This window comes from Lissotriton helveticus, chromosome 5_1 (assembly GCF_964261635.1).
Source record: "Lissotriton helveticus chromosome 5_1, aLisHel1.1, whole genome shotgun sequence".
NCBI classification, from domain to species: Eukaryota; Metazoa; Chordata; class Amphibia; order Caudata; family Salamandridae; genus Lissotriton; species Lissotriton helveticus.
Genome location: NC_136065.1, coordinates 1651263505 through 1651286379, shown reverse-complemented (window position 1 = coordinate 1651286379; position 22875 = coordinate 1651263505). Strand labels below are relative to the sequence as shown.

The following is a 22875-nucleotide window of genomic DNA, read 5'->3' as shown; positions in this document are numbered from 1 at the left end:
ACTTTGTAGTTTCAGAACATCAACATGACTCTGAAGAGTACAGAAGTAAAATGGTACCATTTCAAAGTTCCTAATACCTCATAAGCTTCTGAGAGGAAGCATGTAATAAATATATTTATTTTTCTGGAAAAGGAAGAGTGGACATTGGTTTGCACCTCAGATGGGACTCGAACCCACAATCCCTGGCTTAGGAGGCCAGTGCCTTATCCATTAGGCCACTGAGGAACAGATAAATGCCAGTAATCTAGAGGCATTATTTAAATGTATTCAATCGTCCAACACTGGTGTCTGCACACAGGACATTTCTCAGTTCTCTCCATAAGTAAACTTCCAATTGTCATCCTCTTCCATCCCCGACTTTAACACTCTGTTCTGTGCTATAATGGAGACTCTGTATTTCTGGCAAGTGGAGAGATATTGGAGGAGAACCATTTTCGAATCAACACTTCTTCTTCCATGGATGCTTTTCTCAATAATCTGGGCTTTGACAGTGGGTTCAAGCCGTCCTTGTCTTCAGCAGGACACAGAAACAGGCACCAAATCTACTAACCAAGTTCAACCACACTCTGCAACTTAATAGACCAGTGCTTTACAAATAAGCCATCTGTGTCATCAGCAAAGGCAGCCAATGTGCCAATCATTTATAATTCTTCTGTAGTACTTTTCTTTCTCGTAGGCAAAATGAGCACTTTAACTGCACAAATAATACAGATTTTACACTTGAAGCACTACATGAACACATACTTACACACCTTGCAGTTCATCTACACACACTTAAGCTAAAACCCATTCTGTCAAGTCAGAATTCTGCAAACCTAGTACATATTCAGTGCATGTACATAGAAGCACTTTTTAATGCCACTTAAATGCACTAGATTTTAGACTGAAGATGCAATCTAAATGACTGTGCAGTATGTACTCCACTTTTTTATTAATTAGGAATGAGAACATGATGGCAATAAGAGTATTGGAAGAGCCTGCTTCCATTCTGAATGGAAACCTGAATTGTGTGACCATTGTCAAAAACCGACCATGAAGGGACTCGAACCCTCAATCTTCTGATCCGAAGTCAGACGCCTTATCCATTAGGCCACGCGGTTATGTGTCCTGCTGTGTTTATTTTTATACTGTAGGTGCTATGCAAGGATGGACAAGATAATATTTATAGTTTTTTAGGTTTACATCCCATTGTGTTTTCTTTCAGCTCCTTTCAATTAAAACACTTTTTTGGAATCTATATAATGAGAATGTCACCAGTACGATAAGCTATTGTTTTCTTTTTTGCATTTAAACCTCTTTCTTCATGAGATTAAAGCTCAGTGTATGCTTTATATAGCTCGGGATGTTTCCAGAAGTGGAGAGAAACTGTTTTGAAAGTAGTACAAACTGCTCCTTCCTGGATATTCCAATTTACACACACTCAAAGGTTGTATACGTTTCATGAATCCTGACTTACCCTATTTAAGTAGCTGAAAGCCTTTCAGCACCTCTAGAAACAACAGTTACACCAATCCAATTCAAATGAGTTTTTTCCAAAGGAATATCTTCTTCCGGGTCAAAAATGCATCTGACAAAGATAGGTGTTTCAAAAATCGACTTTGTAGTTTCAGAACATCAACATGACTCTGAAGATACAGAAGTAAAATGGTACCATTTCAAAGTTCCTAATACCTTATAAGCTGCTGAGAGGAAGCATGTAATAAATATATTTTTTTTTCTGGAAAAGTAAGAGTGGATATTGGTTTGCACCTCAGATGGGACGCGAACCCACAATCCCTGGCTTAGGAGGTCAGTGCCTTATCTATTAGGCCACTGAGGCACTAATAGATGACAGCAATCTAGAGGCATTATGTAAATGTATTCAATCGTCCAACACTGGTGTCTGCACACAGGACATTTCTCAGTTCTCTCCATAAGTAAACTTCCCATTTTCATCCTCTTCCATCCTCGACTTTAACACTCTGTTCTGTGCTGTAATGGACACTCTGTATTTCTAGCAAGTGGAGAGAAATTGGAGGAAAACCATTTTCGAATCAACACTTCTTCTTCCATGGATGCTTTTCTCAATAAACTGGGCTTTGACAGTGGTATCAAGCTGTCCTTGTCTTCAGCAGGACACAGAAACAGGCACCAAGTCTACTAAACAAGTTCAACCACACTCTGCAACTTAATAGACCAGTGCTTTACAAATAAGCCATCTGTGTCATCAGCAAAGGCAGCCAATGTGCCAATCATTTATAATTCTTCTGTAGTACTTTTCTTTCTCGTAGGCAAAATTAGCACTTTAACTGCACAAATAATACAGATTTTACACTTGAAGCACTACATGTACACATACTTACACACCTTGCAGTTCATCTACACACACTTAAGCTAAACCCCATTCTGTCAAGTCAGAATTCTGCAAACCTAGTACATATTCAGTGCATGTACATAGAAGCACTTTTTAATGCCACTTAAATGCACTAGATTTTAGACTGAAGATGCAATCTAAATGACTGTGCAGTATGTACTCCACTTTATTATTAATTAGGAATGAGAACATGATGGCTATAAGAGTATTGGAAGAGCCTGCTTCCATTCTGAATGGAAACCTGAATTGTGTGGCCATTGTCAAAAACCGACCACGAAGGGACTCGAACCCTCAATCTTCTGATCCGAAATCAGACGCCTTATCCATTAGGCCACGCGGTCATATGTCCTGTGTGTTTATTTTTATACTGTAGGTGGTATTCAAGTATGGAAAATATATTATTTATAGTTATTTAGGTTTACATCCCATTGTGTTTTTTTCAGCTCCTTTCAATTAAAGCACTTTTTTTGAATCTATATAATGAGAATGTCACCAGTACGATAATCTTTTGTTTTCTTTTTTGCATTTAAACCTCTTTCTTCATGAGATTAAAGCTCAGTAAATGCTTTACATAGCTCTGGATGTTTCCAGAAGTGGAGAGAAACTGTTTTGAAAGTTGTACAAACTGCTCCTTCCTGGATATTCCAATTTACACACACTCAAAGGTTGTATACATTTCATGAATCCTGACTTGCCCTATTCAAGTAGCTGAAAGCCTTTCACCACCTCTAGAAACAACAGTTACACCAATCCAATTCAAATCATTTTTTCCAAAGGAATATCTTCTGCCGGGTCAAAAATGCATCTGACAAAGATAGGTGTTTAAAAATCTACTTTGTAGTTTCAGAACATCAACATGACTCCGAAGAGTACAGAAGTAAAATGGTACCATTTCAAAGTTCATAATACCTCATAAGCTTCTGAGAGAAAGCATGTAATAAATATGTTTATTTTTCTGGAAAAGGTAGAGTGGACATTGGTTTGCACCTCAGATGGGACTCGAACACACAATCCCTGGCTTAAGAGGCCAGTGCCTTATTCATTAGGCCACTGAGGCACAGTTAAATGCCAGTAATCTAGAGGCATTATTTAAATGTATTCAATCGTCCAACACTGGTGTCTGCACACAGGTCATTTCTCAGTTCTCTCCATAAGTAAACTTCCAATTTTCATCCTCTTCCATCCCCGACTTTAACACTCTGTTCTGTGCTATAATGGAGACTCTGTATTTCTAGCAAGTGGAGAGATATTGGAGGAGAACCATTTTCGAATCAACACTTCTTCTTCCATGGATGCTTTTCTCAATAAACTGGGCTTTGACAGTGGTATCAAGCCGTCCTTGTCTTCAGCAGGACACAGAAACAGGCACCAAGTCTACTAACCAAGTTCAACCACACTCTGCAACTTAATAGACCAGTGCTTCACAAATAAGCCATCTGTGTCATCAGCAAAGGCAGCCAATGTGCCAATCCTTTATAATTCTTCTGTAGTACTTTTCTTTCTCGTAGGCAAAATGAGCATTTTAACTGCACAAATCATACAGATTTTACACTTGAAGCACTACATGAACACATACTTACACACCTTGCAGTTCATTTACAAACCCTTAAGCTAAAATCCATTCTCTCAAGTCAGAATTCTGCAAACCTAGTACATATTCAGTGCATGTACATAGAAGCACTTTTTAATGCCACTTAAATGCACTAGATTTTAGACTGAAGATGCAATCTAAATGACTGTGCAGTATGTACTCCACTTTATTATTAATTAGGAATGAGAACATGATGGCTATAAGAGTATTGGAAGAGCTTGCTTCAATTCTGAATGGAAACCTGAATTGTGTGGCCATTGTCAAAAAGTGACCACGAAGGGACTCGAACCCTCAATCTTCAGATCCGAAGTCAGACACCTTATCCATTAGGCCACGCGGTCATGTGTCCTACTGTGTTTATTTTTATACTGTAGGTGGTATGCAAGGATGGAAAATATATTATTTATAGTTATTTAGGTTTACATCCCATTGTGTTTTTTTCAGCTCCTTTCAATTAAGGCACTTTTTTGGAATCTATATAATGAGAATGTCACCAGTACGATAATCTTTTGTTTTCTCTTTTTGCATTTAAACCTCTTTCTTCATGAGATTAAAGCTCAGTAAATGCTTTACATAGCTCTGGATGTTTCCAGAAGTGGAGAGAAACTGTTTTGAAAGTTGTACAAACTGCTCCTTCCTGGATATTCCAATTTACACACACTCAAAGGTTGTATACATTTCATGAATCCTGACTCGCCCTATTCAAGTAGCTGAAAGCCTTTCACCACCTCTAGAAACAACAGTTACACCAATACAATTCAAATCATTTTTTCCAAAGGAATATCTTCTGCCGGGTCAAAAATGCATCTGACAAAGATAGGTGTTTAATAATCTACTTTGTAGTTTCAGAACATCAACATGACTCTGAAGAGTACAGAAGTAAAATGGTACCATTTCAAAGTTCCTAATACCTCATAAGCTTCTGAGAGGAAGCATGTAATAAATATATTTATTTTTCTGGAAAAGGAAGAGTGGACATTGGTTTGCACCTCAGATGGGACTCGAACGCACAATCCCTGGCTTAGGAGGCCAGTGCCTTATCCATTAGGCCACTGAGGCACAGTTAAATGCCAGTAATCTAGAGGCATTATTTAAATGTATTCAATCGTCCAACACTGGTGCCTGCACACAGGACATTTCTCAGTTCTCTCCATAAGTAAACTTCCAATTTTCATCCTCTTCCATCCCCGACTTTAACACTCTGTTCTGTGCTATAATGGAGACTCTGTATTTCTAGCAAGTGGAGAGATGTTGGAGGAGAACCATTTTCGAATCAACACTTCTTCTTCCATGGATGCTTTTCTCAATAAACTGGGCTTTGACAGTGGTATCAAGCCGTCCTTGTCTTCAGCAGGACACAAAAACAGGCACCAAGTCTACTAACCAAGTTCAACCACACTCTGCAACTTAATAGACCAGTGCTTTACAAATAAGCCATCTGTGTCATCAGCAAAGGCAGCCAATGTGCCAATCCTTTATAATTCTTCTGTAGTACTTTTCTTTCTCGTAGGCAAAATGAGCACTTTAACTGCACAAATCATACAGATTTTACACTTGAAGCACTACATGAACACATACATACACGCCTTGCAGTTCATCTACACACACTTAAGCTAAAACCCATTCTGTCAAGTCAGAATTCTGCAAACCTAGTACATATTCAGTGCATGTACATAGAAGCACTTTTTAATGCCACTTAAATGCACTAGATTTTAGACTGAAGATGCAATCTAAATGACTGTGCAGTATGTACTCCACTTTATTATTAATTAGGAATGAGAACATGATGGCTATAAGAGTATTGGAAGAGCCTGCTTCCATTCTGAATGGAAACCTGAATTGTGTGACCATTGTCAAAAACTGACCACGAAGGGACTCGAACCCTCAATCTTCTGATCGAAGTCAGACGCCTTATCCATTAGGCTACGCGGTCATGTGTCCTGCTGTGTTTATTTTTATACTGTAGGTGCTATGCAAGGATGGAAAATATAGTATTTATAGTTATTTAGGTTTACATCCCATTGTGTTTTCTTTCAGCTCCTTTCAATTAAAACACTTTTTTGGAATCTATATAATGAGAATGTCACCAGTACGATAAGCTATTGTTTTCTTTTTTGCATTTAAACCTCTTTCTTCATGAGATTAAACCTCAGTGTATGCTTTATATAGCTCAGGATGTTTCCAGAAGTGGAGAGAAACTGTTTTGAAAGTAGTACAAACTGCTCCTTCCTGGATATTCCAATTTACACACACTCAAAGGTTGTATACGTTTCATGAATCCTGGGTGCCGCTCGTTTAGAGGTTTTCCACTTTACTAAGCGCTTTGCTGTCTGTCCGCTACAGGAGTAGCTCTCACCGTTTTGACCCGCTGTGCCCAGGGAGAGGAAGAGACCAACACCGGCGAGGCCGCAGAGGAGGCGAGAGGCGCGGCCCCGGGACTGCGAGGTACAGCGTTAATTCCACCAGCTGTTGCCTCTTCCCGTGTGGGCCGCGCCCCCTCCCAGTGCCCGCCCCCAGCAAGGAGCACATAACCTCTCGCTGCCCCCGCTTCGCGGGAGCCGCTCGTTTAGAGGTTTTCCACTTTACCAAGCGCTTTGCTGTCTGTCCGCTACAGGAGTAGCTCTCACCGTTTTGACCCGCTGTGCCCAGGGAGAGGAAGAGACCAACACCGGCGAGGCCGCAGAGGAGGCGAGAGGCGCGGCCCCGGGACTGCGGGGTACAGCGTTAATTCCACCAGCTGTTGCCTCTTCCCGTGTGGGCCGCGCCCCCTCCCAGTGCCACGCCCCCTCTCACTTCCCGCATTCTTAAGCAAGGATTCCACCGCGCATCGCGGGACGCGCGCGGGGCGTAGCCCGGGGCGAAGCCCGGGCCAAGGGCGGGCCCGTTTCAGCCCGTTCCAGACTGAACCAGGCTGGGCTGGGCCACCCCCCTTTCATTACATTTCCTGGGCTGTGCCCCAAAGGTACTGTCTCTCATCTATTGACTGTGTTATTTGACTGTCTAATCGGGAGACCCAAATTGTTACAATCATGACCAGGGGTTCAAGAAGTAAAACTGCCTCTAAAGCTGCTTCATTTACTGGCCCTATTGATTTATTCATTAGCAAAACAACAGAGGCCATTAATCAGAACATCGCTGTTTTAGAACGACGGGTCTCACAGGACCTTGCGATTGCCCGGAGATCCTCTCTGGGCCCCATAGCGACTGCCTTAACACCATTACCATCACTTACTCCAATTCCTATCTTAATACAATCAGGCACTACAGCACAAGTACATACCATCCCTAGTGCAGTAGACTTATCAGCTACCAATCTGTCATCGGAAATGGACTTAACGGAGAACCTTGAGACAACCCCTGACCTTGAGCACATCCTATCCGATAATCCGGCTCAGGATTCAGAACAGGTCATCAAGTTAAGAGGGGCTAGAGAAGGTGCTGTTCCGAAGCAGCCTGATGAGCACAAGAAGGGGAGTTCTAAATTAAATCCCATTTTTACTAGAACTAATAATGGGTCTAGTGTTCCACCATCTAAAACGGTCCTTCCTAGTAATAACCTTGGAGCTTCGGTTCCATCTGTCTCACAAGATTCTAATCCGATCAATGTAAATGTTTTGGAAGGTGATTCCATCCCGCCAAACAGTGATTCATCACAACTTCTTGCTAGCTTTAGGGATTTACTAATACACCATCTTCAACCCTTAGAGAAGAGCATTATGGCAATAGAAAAGCAACTTGCCATTCTCCTTTCCAAATCATCCAATCAGCCTGGGGTGGGTACTATTAAAGCAGGAGGGGCTCCAACTGTTACTAGTTTGGGGTCCACTCCGGCTAATTCATCCAGATTGCTGGTTACGTCTGTAGCACAGGCAAAAACTAATGAGCTTCCAACCCCCACCTTAGTCTCTGCCTCAAATAAGAGTATACCTCCTAAATCTAATGCTACACCCATATTGCAGCCTACATCTCAGGCCCACACAACAAGTCAACAAAACACTACTCAACCTACTCAACCTCCTCCCGCAGTTATACCACCAGCTGCTAATGCCACCACAACACAGGGGTCACTGCAGCCGCCCCAAGATAAACCCGTGATCCCTCAAAAATCACATCATACAGATGCCAAGAGGGGGTCCAGGTACAAAGGTCCGGTACATCTCCCACCGGAGGTTTCTCCTTTCACGGTAATCTAAACGGGAGTTCCGGAACTCCCAGTAGGTACCGATGAACCTTCCTGGTCCCTTTTGAATAAAATCCTTCAATGGCTTAGCATTAACAGGCCATTACAGCCTGCTAATACTTGTAGAATATCTTCTGTTCGTAGGGTCTCATGGGTGGGGTCGAGTCCTAAGAGTATTCAGGGGGATTGTGTCATTGTTACTTGTGTAGACGCATCCTCGGTGAATCACATTTGTTCTTGGCCAGAGTTGGAGAAGAAAGGAGGAATTGATACCCAGAGGCTCTCGTTTTTCTATCCCCCAGTATTAAATTTTCATGCTCCAACATTAGCTCCCAATTGGGTTATTCCTAATGAACAACCTTGGAATTATGGAGGCCCCTGGTTGACACAAAAGAACAGGAACAGGGACTGGCCTTTGCGCCCCTGGTATTCTAATAAAAGCCACCCTATGGGGAATGGATGGCAAGGCATTCATACCAGTAACAGGTATGACTGCCTGGAGATGGTTGACTGACATAGAGCTTTATTTTTCCCTAGTCAGTTTGTTACCGAGCAGCCTGGTTTAGCCTATGAATGTCAGTCATCTGCCAAGGTCAGAGCTTCAGCATCACCTACGCCGGTCTGTATACCCATTGCTGACCTGGCGGATGGACGAGATGCTATGGGAATAGAGGGCAGCCCTACAGATTCCCCCCCATCTTATAACTCTACTAACACCACTCCAACCACTAACTCCTGTAAAGGATTTGATTGTAATGGTCCCGATGCTAGTACATCCATCGACGCCCTCAGATCAGGCCCAGTTGCAAGCATCCAGGTAGCTAGTTCAATCTTATCTTGTGTTACCCAGCCAGAGATGGCTACCGTTGACACAAGTAAGCCTGTTGGTATTTCCCTTATTTCCTGGAATATCGCTGGCATTGCTAGTAAAATAGATACACCCTTTTGGACCAGGTTTATTGGGGAAGGATTCGACTTAATCCTCCTCCAGGAAACGTGGTGTCTGGACCATATTAATATCGAAGGATACTCATCGCATTGCCTGATAGCTACTAAATCCAGCTCAGGCAGGGCCAAGGGGGGCCTCTTGCTGCTCCTGTCCAATAAGTTGAATAACTGTATAGTCAGAAGCAGTACGTCAGTTGGGACTTACAGTCAGGTAGTAAGGGTGGAATGTAGAAAAGGTATTGATCTGGTTGTAGTTAATTTCTACAACAATATCTTTGATGCCACTAGAGGAGATATTTTACCACCTCTTGAAAAAGAAATTGTTAGGGTCATGGGAATTTCGAAAAGAAAGGCAGAGGTCATCTGGGTAGGGGACTTTAACTTACAGCCCTGTTACTTGTCCAATGGGAACTCCTGTGGTCTTGGAACAGCTATGCATAGCCAATGGGGGGGAGTGGGAGAGAGGGAGGATTCCCTCCACTTCCCACACTGCAAATACGGTTCTATATTAAACAATATGTTAATTACGCTAGACCTGACCCTGTTAAACTGTAACAAAAATATTCAGGCAGCCACATGTCCCACCTTTACTGGAAGGGATGCGGGGTCATTTATAGATCATATTCTGTTGTCTAGTAGCGGAGACTTTTGTAATTTACATGTTAAAGAAGAAAGTCTCAGCGACCATAACAGCATTTGTATATCCCTCCTAGGGCATGGTACCCCATCAAAGTCAGGGGAACAATGTTCCACCGACTTAGTACCAATCAGACCGAATGGTCTAAGGATCAGATGGTCTGGATTTAACTCCAAGGCCAAACAGAAGGAGGTTTTAACTAACTGTAAAATCCAAATTAGTTCCTGTCTAGACAATGAAATTAACTTTGGTCCCCTATTATTACTCTTTATTACCATCAATAGTATTATTGATGGTATTTTTACTAGGGTCCCGGCATCCAATAGAGGTCTGAAGCAGGGGTGGTTTGACAAACCCTGTATACTTGCCCTTCGGGAACTTAAGAAGGCATTAGGCACCAAACCACGTGATAGCGAGGGAATTAAACACCTTAGGTCTAACTATAAACTAGCAATCACCAATAGAAAAAAGGTTTTACAGAGTGAGGCCTGGGACAAGCTAAAAGAAGCAGCGGAGACCAAAAACTGCAAACTTTATTGGGAAACAATTAATAGTCCTTTTCTCAATAAAGATGGTACCCCAGAATTAACATCCTATGTTGCATGCAGCGACTGGATTACTCACTTTTCTAACATCTTTAACCCAGAAGGGTTACCCTCTGAGTCATCGTCTTTTGAGACTACTTCTTGGCCATCTCTCCCTTTGGGAGTAACACTTGAAGAAGGTCATGATGGACTCTCTAATAGTAAAGGAGGAAAAGCTCCAGGCCCAGATGGGGTCCCGCTAGATCTTTATAAAGCCGAACCAGATCTGTGGGTCCCCATCTTGGTGAGGATCTTTAATTGTGCGGCAGAAGCTGATTTCCCTCCCTCCTGGGGCCAATCTGTTATTATTCCCTTACATAAGAAAGGTAGCAAATCTGAGGCCTCCAATTATCGACCGATTTCCTTGTTGGACGCCTCGGTAAAGGTAATGAGTAGGATTCTGCTCAAAAGGTTAGAAATCTGGGCAACCGAATCGAATATTTTAACTAGAGTTCAATATGGTTTCCGGAAAGGTATGGGCACTTTGGAACAATGTGTAAATCTGGATCTTTTAATCAACAAATATACTGTGGCCAAAAATGGCAATCTCTTTTTATGTTTTGCTGATTTGAGCAGCGCGTTTGATTTAGTTAATCATGCTATTCTTTGGGAGGTTTTGCTAGAGTCTGGGGCACCGAGGGAAATTGTCCACTTTTTAGCTAGACTTTATGAAAAACTCTCCTGTAAAGTGCGCTACGGCACCCTAGGCGAATGCACCCCCTTTTTCAAAGTCTCACGGGGCATCCGGCAGGGATGCGTTTTGGCCCCCCTTTTATTTTCCCTTTTTATTAATGGTGTTGACCGTACCTTGGTTGACATCCCAGCAGATGCCCCTTCGATTGGAGGAAAACCTGTCCCACTTTTAGTTTATGCGGACGACGCTGTTCTTTTATCTCGCACACAGATCGGCCTCCAGCGTTTAATTGATGGTTTTATGTTGTTTATTCAAAATAGGAGGCTCTGTGTGAACAAATCCAAGACCTATGTCATGTCATGCGGCCAGGCAGCAGTAAAGACAAAGTATACTTTCTTCCTGGACAAAGATAAAATGACACATGTTAAAAAAAATTGTTATTTGGGAATCACATATAATAACAGCGGGACTTGGATTTCTGAATTTGATACCATCAGATCAAAAATGCTGCGGTCCACCAGCAGCATTTTCCGATTTGCCACCAAACTTGGTTCGAGAAGCATCCCAGACATGATTAACATATATAATGTTCGCTGTGTCTCTTCTGCACTGTATGGGGCCGGTGTATGGGGCCACAGTGAAGGCCCATCCCTCCAAATGGATGAAAATAAGTTTTTAAGTAGATTATTATGTGTCCCTCCTTCCGCCTCTGTTCAATTGATCCATGAAGAGGTTGGGGTCGAGTTTATATCTGACTTAGCAGCCGTTCGGCCACTCTTATTGTGGCGTTCTATTTGGGCTAAGCCAGAGACTCGATTCACTCAAGATATTATTCTTGATTGTATAGGTTTGGACCATTCATCACGTATACAGTGGTTGAGATACATTCATTTCTGGTATCACCTTTTATTTAATATTGATGTGTTACTTGAACCAGAGCAGGCAGTCTCTATCTCAAAAAAGGAAATTAAGTCAACGTTCCTAAACTTTAAAAAGGCAGAGCGAGACAAAGTATATGGTAAGCTAGCCACCGTAAAGTTCTATAAGGACCTGAAATTGACTTCGGGGCTTCAACCTTACCTTGTGAACGTGACCCGTCCCTCCCATCAATTTGTATTAACTCGTGTCAGATTGGGTATTGTTCACCATCTGGTTGCGTTCCCGAACCAGAAAGTTAGATCTGAGATACCCTGTCCGTGTGACAGTATTTCGCGTGAGAGTTGTTGCCATTTTTTACTTTTTTGTAAATTCTTTTATTTCCTTAGGGTAAAATACCTCAAACCCATTTTTATAAAGTATAATACCCGTTCTACAAAGTCTGCACTGACATTATTATCCTCATTGGAGAATGAGGACATTTGTTTCTTTTTGGCTACCTATATTTTGAAGTGTACAGCTGCCAGGAAAAGTATGGTACTGTAAATTTTCTTATACTTACCTGTCTGTACTCGTGATGTACAGCTGCCAGGAATTGTATAGTGCTGCTAATACTTTTTACATTCCTGTCTGTACATATAAGTTTTTATGAGTTTTTTATGAGTTTTATCAAAGCTTTGTAAATAAGGAATAATTTTATGCGTTGATGAGCACAGTATGGATTGTATGATCCCCTGCTTTCTCCAGATTTACCCTTTATGTTAGTCCAAGCGGCCCAGTTTTATTCTACCGGAATGTACAGCTGCCAGGAAACTATACTCGTTATGACAAATCTTTTGATTTCCTGTCTGTACACCTATGAACGTTATATTATTTGTACCTGTTAGTTGTTTTTAAAATTAACTTTTTAATTGTTGCCCACTAGCTTTTTCATATGTCTCCTACTCTTCTCCCTTGTAATATTTGTGTGTTTATTGTGTATTAATATTATAACCTATGTATTTTTATTATGCTTGTATGATTTGTATGTGCAAATCGAATAAAAGCTTATGAACAAAAAAAAAGAACAAAAGAATCCTGACTTACCCTATTTAAGTAGCTGAAAGCCTTTCACCACCTCTAGAAACAACAGTTACACCAATCCAATTCAAATGATTTTTTCCAAAGGAATATCTTCTGCCGGGTCAAAAATGCATCTGACAAAGATAGGTGTTTCAAAAATCGACTTTGTAGTTTCAGAACATCAACATGACTCTGAAGAGTACAGAAGTAAAATGGTACCATTTCAAAGTTCCTAATACCTTATAAGCTTCTGAGAGGAAGCATGTAATAAATATGTTTATTTCTTGGAAAAGTAAGAGTGGACATAGGTTTGCACCTCAGATGGGACTCGAACCCACAATCCCTGGCTTAGGAGGCCAGTGCCTTATCCATTAGGCCACTGAGGCACAGATAGATGACAGCAATCTAGAGGCATTATGTAAATGTATTCAATCGTCCAACACTGGTGTCTGCACACAGGACATTTCTCAGTTCTCTCCATAAGTAAACTTCCAATTTTCATCCTCTTCCATCCCCGACTTTAACACTCTGTTCTGTGCTATAACGGAGACTCTGTATTTCTAGCAAGTGGAGAGAAAATGGAGGAGAACCATTTTCGAATCAACACTTCTTCTTCCATGGATGCTTTTCTCAATAAACTGGGCTTTGACAGTGGTATCAAGCCGTCCTTGTCTTCAGCAGGACACAGAAACAGGCACCAAGTCTACTACCCAAGTTCAACCACACTCTGCAACTTAATAGACCAGTGCTTTACAAATAAGCCATCTGTGTCATCAGCAAAGGCAGCCAATGTGCCAATCCTTTATAATTCCTCTGTAGTACTTTTCTTTCTCGTAGGCAAAATGAGCATTTTAACTGCACAAATCATACAGATTTTACACTTGAAGCACTACATGAACACATACTTACACACCTTGCAGTTCATCTACACACACTTAAGCTAAAATCCATTCTCTCAAGTCAGAATTCTGCAAACCTAGTACATATTCAGTGCATGTACATAGAAGCACTTTTTAATGCCACTTAAATGCACTAGATTTTAGACTGAAGATGCAATCTAAATGACTGTGCAGTATGTACTCCACTTTATTATTAATTAGGAATGAGAACATGATGGCTATAAGAGTATTGGAAGAGCTTGCCTCCATTCTGAATGGAAACCTGAATTGTGTGGCCATTGTCAAAAAGCGACCACGAAGGGACTCGAACCCTCAATCTTCTGATCCGAAGTTAGACGCCTTATCCATTAGGCCACGCAGTCATGTGTCCTGCTGTGTTTATTTTTATACTGTAGGCGGTATGCAAGGATGGAAAATATATTATTTATAGTTATTTATGTTTACATCCCATTGTGTTTTTTACAGCTCCTTTCAATTAAAGCACTTTTTTGGAATCTATATAATGAGAATGTCACCAGTACGATAATCTTTTGTTTTCTTTTTTGCATTTAAACCTCTTTCTTCATGAGATTAAAGGTCAGTAAATGATTTACATAGCTCTGGATGTTTCCAGAAGTGGAGAGAAACTGTTTTGAAAGTTGTACAAACTGCTCCTTCCTGGATATTCCAATTTACACACACTCAAAGGTTGTATACATTTCACCAATCCTGACTTGCCCTATTCAAGTAGCTGAAAGCCTTTCACCACCTCTAGAAACAACAGTTACACCAATCCAATTCAAATCATTTTTTCCAGAGGAATATCTTCTGCCGGGTCAAAAATGCATCTGACAAAGATAGGTGTTTAAAAATCTACTTTGTAGTTTCAGAACATCAACATGACTCTGAAGAGTACAGAAGTAAAATGGTACCATTTCAAAGTTCCTAATACCTCATAAGCTTCTGAGAGGAAGCATGTAATAAATATATTTATTTTTCTGGAATAGGAAGAGTGGACATTGGTTTGCACCTTAGATGGGACGTGAAAGCACAATCCCTGGCTTAGGAGGCCAGTGCCTTATCCATTAGGCCACTGAGGCACAGATAAATGCCAGTAATCTAGAGGCATTATTTAAATGTATTCAATCGTCCAACACTGGTGTCTGCACACAGGGCATTTCTCAGTTCTCTCCATAAGTAAACTTCCAATTTTCATCCTCTTCCATCCCCGACTTTAACACTCTGTTCTGTGCTATAATGGAGACTCTGTATTTCTAGCAAGTGGAGAGATATTGGAGGAGAACCATTTTCGAATCAACACTTCTTCTTCCATGGATGCTTTTCTCAATAAACTGGGCTTTGACAGTGGTATCAAGCCGTCTTTGTCTTCAGCAGGACACAGAAACAGGCACCAAGTCTACTAACCAAGTTCAACCACACTCTGCAACTTAATAGACCAGTGCTTTACAAATAAGCCATCTGTGTCATCAGCAAAGGCAGCCAATGTGCCAATCCTTTATAATTCTTCTGTAGTACTTTTCTTTCTCGTTGGCAAAATGAGCACTTTAACTGCACAAATCATACAGATTTTACACTTGAAGCACTACATGAACACATACTTACACACCTTGCAGTTCATCTACACCCACTTAAGCTAAAACCCATTCTGTCAAGTCAGAATTCTGCAAACCTAGTACATATTCAGTGCATGTACATAGAAGCACTTTTTAATGCCACTTAAATGCACTAGATTTTAGACTGAAGATGCAATCTAAATGACTGTGCAGTATGTACTCCACTTTATTATTAATTAGGAATGAGAAGATGATGGCTATAAGAGTATTGGAAGAGCCTGCTTCCATTCTGAATGGAAACCTGAATTGTGTGACCATTGTCAAAAACCGACCACGAAGGGACTCGAACCCTCAATCTTCTGATCCGAAGTCAGACGCCTTATCCATTAGCGATACAGAAAAGGGGATGGTGATGAACAGAGTGTCTGAATTAAGCAGACCACTCTTACCCAGTCCAAAGATCAGGGCTTGATCCATCACCGTTATTTATCTCACTGCCCCATCCCAGCTCAGAACCTGGCTATATGCAAATTAGTCTGTCCCTGGCCCAGTGCATCATGGGAACAGGGCAGACCAAACTACCAAGCCAATTCTTCACCAGAAAGGAGACAAGCTACCGGGGACCGGTTTCTGGCATTTCAGCCTCTTCGGCCCGGCTTGCTTGAATCCTGATGGAGCAGTGAGAAAGGGACTCATGTCTGAGTATACCCTGCCACACCTATAGTGGCCAAAAACGATACAGAAAAGGGGATGGTGATGAACAGAGTGTCTGAATTAAGCAGACCACTCTTACCCAGCCTTATCCATTAGGCCACGCGGTCATGTGTCCTGCTGTGTTTATTTTTATACTGTAGGTGCTATGCAAGGATGGAAAACATAATATTTATAGTTATTTAGGTTTACATCCCATTGTGTTTTCTTTCAGCTCCTTTCAATTAAAACACTTTATTGGAATCTATATAATGAGAATGTCACCAGTACGATAAGCTATTGTTTTCTTTTTTGCATTTAAACCTCTTTCTTCATGAGATTAAAGCTCAGTGTATGCTTTTTATAGCTCGGGATGTTTCCAGAAGTGGAGAGAAACTGTTTTGAAAGTAGTACAAACTGCTCCTTCCTGGATATTCCAATTTACACACACTCAAAGGTTGTATACGTTTCATGAATCCTGACTTACCCTATTTAAGTAGCTAAAAGCCTTTCACCACCTCTAGAAACAACAGTTACACCAATCCAATTCAAATGATTTTTTCCAAAGGAATATCTTCTGCCGGGTCAAAAATGCATCTGACAAAGATAGGTGTTTCAAAAATCGACTTTGTAGTTTCAGAACATCAACATGACTCTGAAGAGTAGAGAAGTAAAATGGTACCATTTCAAAGTTCCTAATACCTTATAAACTTCTGAGAGGAAGCATGTAATAAATATATTTATTTTTCTGGAAAAGGAAGAGTGGACATTGGTTTGCACCTCAGATGGGACTCGAACCCACAATCCTTGGGTTAGGAGGCCAGTGCCTTATCCATTAGGCCATTGAGGCACAGATAGATGACAGCAATCTAGAGGCATTATGTAAATGTATTCAATCGTCCAACACTGGTGTCTGCACACAGGACATTTCTCAGTTCTCTCCATAAGTAAACTTCCAATTTTCATCCTCTTCCATCCCCGACTTTAACACCCTGTTCTGTGCTATAATGGAGACTCTGTATTTCTAGCAAGTGGAGAGATATTGGAGGAGAACCATTTTCGAATCAACACTTCTTCTTCCATGGATGCTTTTCTCAATAAACTGGGCTTTGACAGTGGTATCAAGCCGTCCTTGTCTTCAGCAGGACACAGAAACAGGCACCAAGTCTAACAACCAAGTTCAACCACACTCTGCAACTTAATAGACCAGTGCTTTACAAATAAACCATCTGTGTCATCAGCAAAGGCAGCCAATGTGCCAATCCTTTATAATTCTTCTGTAGTACTTTTCTTTCTCGTAGGCAAAATGAGCATTTTAACTGCACAAATCATACAGATTTTACACTTGAAGCACTACATGAACACATACTTACACACCTTGCAGTTCATCTACACACACTTAAGCTAAAATCCATTCTCTCAAGACAGAATTCTGCAAGCCTAGTACATATTCAGTGCATGTACATAGAAGCACTTTTTAATGACACTTAAATGCACTAGATTTTAGACTGAAGATGCAATCTAAATGACTGTGCAGTATGTACTCCACTTTATTATTAATTAGGAATGAGAACATGATGGCTATAAGAGTATTGGAAGAGCTTGCTTCCATTCTGAATGGAAACCTGAATTGTGTGGCCATTGTCAAAAAGCGACCACGAAGGGACTCGTACCCTCAATCTTCTGATCCGGTCATACGCCTTATCCATTAGGCCACGCGGTCATGTGTCCTGCTGTGTTTATTTTTATACTGTAGGTGGTATGCAAGGATATAAAATATATTATTTATAGTTATTTAGGTTTACATACCATTGTGTTTTTTTCAGCTCCTTTCAATTAAAGCACTTTTTTGGAATCTATATAATGAGAATGTCACCAGTACGATAATCTTTTGTTTTCTTTTTTGCATTTAAACCTCTTTCTTCATGAGATTAAAGCTCAGTAAATGCTTTACATAGCTCTGGATGTTTCCAGAAGTGGAGAGAAACTGTTTTGAAAGTAGTACAAACTGCTCCTTCCTGGATATTCCAATTTACACACACTCAAAGGTTGTATACATTTCACGAATCCTGACTTGCCCTATTCAAGTAGCTGAAAGCCTTTCACCACCTCTAGAAACAACAGTTACACCAATCCAATTCAAATCATTTTTTCCAGAGGAATATCTTCTGCCGGGTCAAAAATGCATCTGACAAAGATAGGTGTTTAAAAATCTACTTTGTAGTTTCAGAACATCAACATGACTCTGAAGAGTACAGAAGTAAAATGGTACCATTTCAAAGTTCCTAATACCTCATAAGCTTCTGAGAGGAAGCATGTAATAAATATATTTATTTTTCTGGAATAGGAAGAGTGGACATTGGTTTGCACCTTAGATGGGACGTGAAAGCACAATCCCTGGCTTAGGAGGCCAGTGCCTTATCCATTAGGCCACTGAGGCACAGATAAATGCCAGTAATCTAGAGGCATTATTTAAATGTATTCAATCGTCCAACACTGGTGTCTGCACACAGGGCATTTCTCAGTTCTCTCCATAAGTAAACTTCCAATTTTCATCCTCTTCCATCCCCGACTTTAACACTCTGTTCTGTGCTATAATGGAGACTCTGTATTTCTAGCAAGTGGAGAGATATTGGAGGAGAACCATTTTCGAATCAACACTTCTTCTTCCATGGATGCTTTTCTCAATAAACTGGGCTTTGACAGTGGTATCAAGCCGTCTTTGTCTTCAGCAGGACACAGAAACAGGCACCAAGTCTACTAACCAAGTTCAACCACACTCTGCAACTTAATAGACCAGTGCTTTACAAATAAGCCATCTGTGTCATCAGCAAAGGCAGCCAATGTGCCAATCCTTTATAATTCTTCTGTAGTACTTTTCTTTCTCGTTGGCAAAATGAGCACTTTAACTGCACAAATCATACAGATTTTACACTTGAAGCACTACATGAACACATACTTACACACCTTGCAGTTCATCTACACCCACTTAAGCTAAAACCCATTCTGTCAAGTCAGAATTCTGCAAACCTAGTACATATTCAGTGCATGTACATAGAAGCACTTTTTAATGCCACTTAAATGCACTAGATTTTAGACTGAAGATGCAATCTAAATGACTGTGCAGTATGTACTCCACTTTATTATTAATTAGGAATGAGAAGATGATGGCTATAAGAGTATTGGAAGAGCCTGCTTCCATTCTGAATGGAAACCTGAATTGTGTGACCATTGTCAAAAACCGACCACGAAGGGACTCGAACCCTCAATCTTCTGATCCGAAGTCAGACGCCTTATCCATTAGCGATACAGAAAAGGGGATGGTGATGAACAGAGTGTCTGAATTAAGCAGACCACTCTTACCCAGTCCAAAGATCAGGGCTTGATCCATCACCGTTATTTATCTCACTGCCCCATCCCAGCTCAGAACCTGGCTATATGCAAATTAGTCTGTCCCTGGCCCAGTGCATCATGGGAACAGGGCAGACCAAACTACCAAGCCAATTCTTCACCAGAAAGGAGACAAGCTACCGGGGACCGGTTTCTGGCATTTCAGCCTCTTCGGCCCGGCTTGCTTGAATCCTGATGGAGCAGTGAGAAAGGGACTCATGTCTGAGTATACCCTGCCACACCTATAGTGGCCAAAAACGATACAGAAAAGGGGATGGTGATGAACAGAGTGTCTGAATTAAGCAGACCACTCTTACCCAGCCTTATCCATTAGGCCACGCGGTCATGTGTCCTGCTGTGTTTATTTTTATACTGTAGGTGCTATGCAAGGATGGAAAACATAATATTTATAGTTATTTAGGTTTACATCCCATTGTGTTTTCTTTCAGCTCCTTTCAATTAAAACACTTTATTGGAATCTATATAATGAGAATGTCACCAGTACGATAAGCTATTGTTTTCTTTTTTGCATTTAAACCTCTTTCTTCATGAGATTAAAGCTCAGTGTATGCTTTTTATAGCTCGGGATGTTTCCAGAAGTGGAGAGAAACTGTTTTGAAAGTAGTACAAACTGCTCCTTCCTGGATATTCCAATTTACACACACTCAAAGGTTGTATACGTTTCATGAATCCTGACTTACCCTATTTAAGTAGCTAAAAGCCTTTCACCACCTCTAGAAACAACAGTTACACCAATCCAATTCAAATGATTTTTTCCAAAGGAATATCTTCTGCCGGGTCAAAAATGCATCTGACAAAGATAGGTGTTTCAAAAATCGACTTTGTAGTTTCAGAACATCAACATGACTCTGAAGAGTAGAGAAGTAAAATGGTACCATTTCAAAGTTCCTAATACCTTATAAACTTCTGAGAGGAAGCATGTAATAAATATATTTATTTTTCTGGAAAAGGAAGAGTGGACATTGGTTTGCACCTCAGATGGGACTCGAACCCACAATCCTTGGGTTAGGAGGCCAGTGCCTTATCCATTAGGCCATTGAGGCACAGATAGATGACAGCAATCTAGAGGCATTATGTAAATGTATTCAATCGTCCAACACTGGTGTCTGCACACAGGACATTTCTCAGTTCTCTCCATAAGTAAACTTCCAATTTTCATCCTCTTCCATCCCCGACTTTAACACCCTGTTCTGTGCTATAATGGAGACTCTGTATTTCTAGCAAGTGGAGAGATATTGGAGGAGAACCATTTTCGAATCAACACTTCTTCTTCCATGGATGCTTTTCTCAATAAACTGGGCTTTGACAGTGGTATCAAGCCGTCCTTGTCTTCAGCAGGACACAGAAACAGGCACCAAGTCTAACAACCAAGTTCAACCACACTCTGCAACTTAATAGACCAGTGCTTTACAAATAAACCATCTGTGTCATCAGCAAAGGCAGCCAATGTGCCAATCCTTTATAATTCTTCTGTAGTACTTTTCTTTCTCGTAGGCAAAATGAGCATTTTAACTGCACAAATCATACAGATTTTACACTTGAAGCACTACATGAACACATACTTACACACCTTGCAGTTCATCTACACACACTTAAGCTAAAATCCATTCTCTCAAGACAGAATTCTGCAAGCCTAGTACATATTCAGTGCATGTACATAGAAGCACTTTTTAATGACACTTAAATGCACTAGATTTTAGACTGAAGATGCAATCTAAATGACTGTGCAGTATGTACTCCACTTTATTATTAATTAGGAATGAGAACATGATGGCTATAAGAGTATTGGAAGAGCTTGCTTCCATTCTGAATGGAAACCTGAATTGTGTGGCCATTGTCAAAAAGCGACCACGAAGGGACTCGTACCCTCAATCTTCTGATCCGGTCATACGCCTTATCCATTAGGCCACGCGGTCATGTGTCCTGCTGTGTTTATTTTTATACTGTAGGTGGTATGCAAGGATATAAAATATATTATTTATAGTTATTTAGGTTTACATACCATTGTGTTTTTTTCAGCTCCTTTCAATTAAAGCACTTTTTTGGAATCTATATAATGAGAATGTCACCAGTACGATAATCTTTTGTTTTCTTTTTTGCATTTAAACCTCTTTCTTCATGAGATTAAAGCTCAGTAAATGCTTTACATAGCTCTGGATGTTTCCAGAAGTGGAGAGAAACTGTTTTGAAAGTAGTACAAACTGCTCCTTCCTGGATATTCCAATTTACACACACTCAAAGGTTGTATACATTTCACGAATCCTGACTTGCCCTATTCAAGTAGCTGAAAGCCTTTCACCACCTCTAGAAACAACAGTTACACCAATCCAATTCAAATCATTTTTTCCAGAGGAATATCTTCTGCCGGGTCAAAAATGCATCTGACAAAGATAGGTGTTTAAAAATCTACTTTGTAGTTTCAGAACATCAACATGACTCTGAAGAGTACAGAAGTAAAATGGTACCATTTCGAAGTTCCTAATACCTCATAAGCTTCTGAGAGGAAGCATGTAATAAATATATTTATTTTTCTGGAAAAGGAAGAGTGGCCATTGGTTTGCACCTCAGATGGGACTCGAACGCACAATCCATGGCTTAGGAGGCCAGTGCCTTATCCATTAGGCCACTGAGGCACAGATAAATGCCAGAAATCTAGAGGCATTATTTAAATGTATTCGATCGTCCAACACTGGTGTCTGCACACAGGACATTTCTCAGTTCTCTCCCTAAGTAAACTTCCAATTTTCATCCTCTTCCATCCCCGACTTTAACACTCTGTTCTGTGCTATAATGGAGACTCAGTATTTCTAGCAAGTGGAGAGATATTGGAGGAGAACCATTTTCGAATCAACACTTCTTCTGTTTAGATTGATGTGCTATATGTCACTATTGCATGTATACAATCTTATTTAAAAGTTGGAAGCTTTGCACAATTTGTGTTAGTGCAGGGGCACAGTTGTTCATATTCAACAGCAAAGGCAGCCAATGTGCCAATCCTTTATAATTCTTCTGTAGTACTTTTCTTTCTCGTAGGCAAAATGAGCACTTTAACTGCACAAATCATACAGATTTTACACTTGAAGCACTACATGAACACATACTTACACACCTTGCAGTTCAACTACACACACTTAAGCTAAAACCCATTCTGTCAAGTCAGAATTCTGCAAACCTAGTACATATTCAGTGCATGTACATAGAAGCACTCTTTAATGCCACTTAAATGCACTAGATTTTAGACTGAAGATGCAATCTAAATGACTGTGCAGTATGTACTCCACTTTATTATTAATTAGGAATGAGAACATGATGGCTATAAGAGTATTGGAAGAGCTTGCCTCCATTCTGAATGGAAACCTGAATTGTGTGGCCATTGTCAAAAAGCGACCACGAAGGGACTCGAACCCTCAATCTTCTGATCCGAAGTTAGACGCCTTATCCATTAGGCCACGCAGTC

The 22875-nt window shown here is 40.7% G+C and overlaps 8 non-coding genes across 8 annotated transcripts; all 8 read right to left on the bottom strand.

The window, feature by feature from the left end:
- Nucleotides 1-152: 152 nt before the first annotated feature.
- TRNAR-CCU (transfer RNA arginine (anticodon CCU)) lies at nucleotides 153-225 on the bottom strand. The gene has a single exon. It is a non-coding gene; the product is annotated as a tRNA-Arg (tRNA).
- Nucleotides 226-1027: 802 nt separating this feature from the next.
- Nucleotides 1028-1100, bottom strand: TRNAR-UCG (transfer RNA arginine (anticodon UCG)). Its single transcript has one exon. It is a non-coding gene; the product is annotated as a tRNA-Arg (tRNA).
- Nucleotides 1101-2621: 1521 nt separating this feature from the next.
- Nucleotides 2622-2694, bottom strand: TRNAR-UCG (transfer RNA arginine (anticodon UCG)). The gene has a single exon. It is a non-coding gene; the product is annotated as a tRNA-Arg (tRNA).
- A 1518-nt stretch (nucleotides 2695-4212) lies between these two features.
- On the bottom strand, nucleotides 4213-4285 carry TRNAR-UCG (transfer RNA arginine (anticodon UCG)). The gene has a single exon. It is a non-coding gene; the product is annotated as a tRNA-Arg (tRNA).
- A 645-nt stretch (nucleotides 4286-4930) lies between these two features.
- Nucleotides 4931-5003, bottom strand: TRNAR-CCU (transfer RNA arginine (anticodon CCU)). The gene has a single exon. It is a non-coding gene; the product is annotated as a tRNA-Arg (tRNA).
- Nucleotides 5004-13178: 8175 nt separating this feature from the next.
- On the bottom strand, nucleotides 13179-13251 carry TRNAR-CCU (transfer RNA arginine (anticodon CCU)). Its single transcript has one exon. It is a non-coding gene; the product is annotated as a tRNA-Arg (tRNA).
- An 802-nt stretch (nucleotides 13252-14053) lies between these two features.
- TRNAR-UCG (transfer RNA arginine (anticodon UCG)) lies at nucleotides 14054-14126 on the bottom strand. The gene has a single exon. It is a non-coding gene; the product is annotated as a tRNA-Arg (tRNA).
- An 8676-nt stretch (nucleotides 14127-22802) lies between these two features.
- Nucleotides 22803-22875, bottom strand: TRNAR-UCG (transfer RNA arginine (anticodon UCG)). Its single transcript has one exon. It is a non-coding gene; the product is annotated as a tRNA-Arg (tRNA).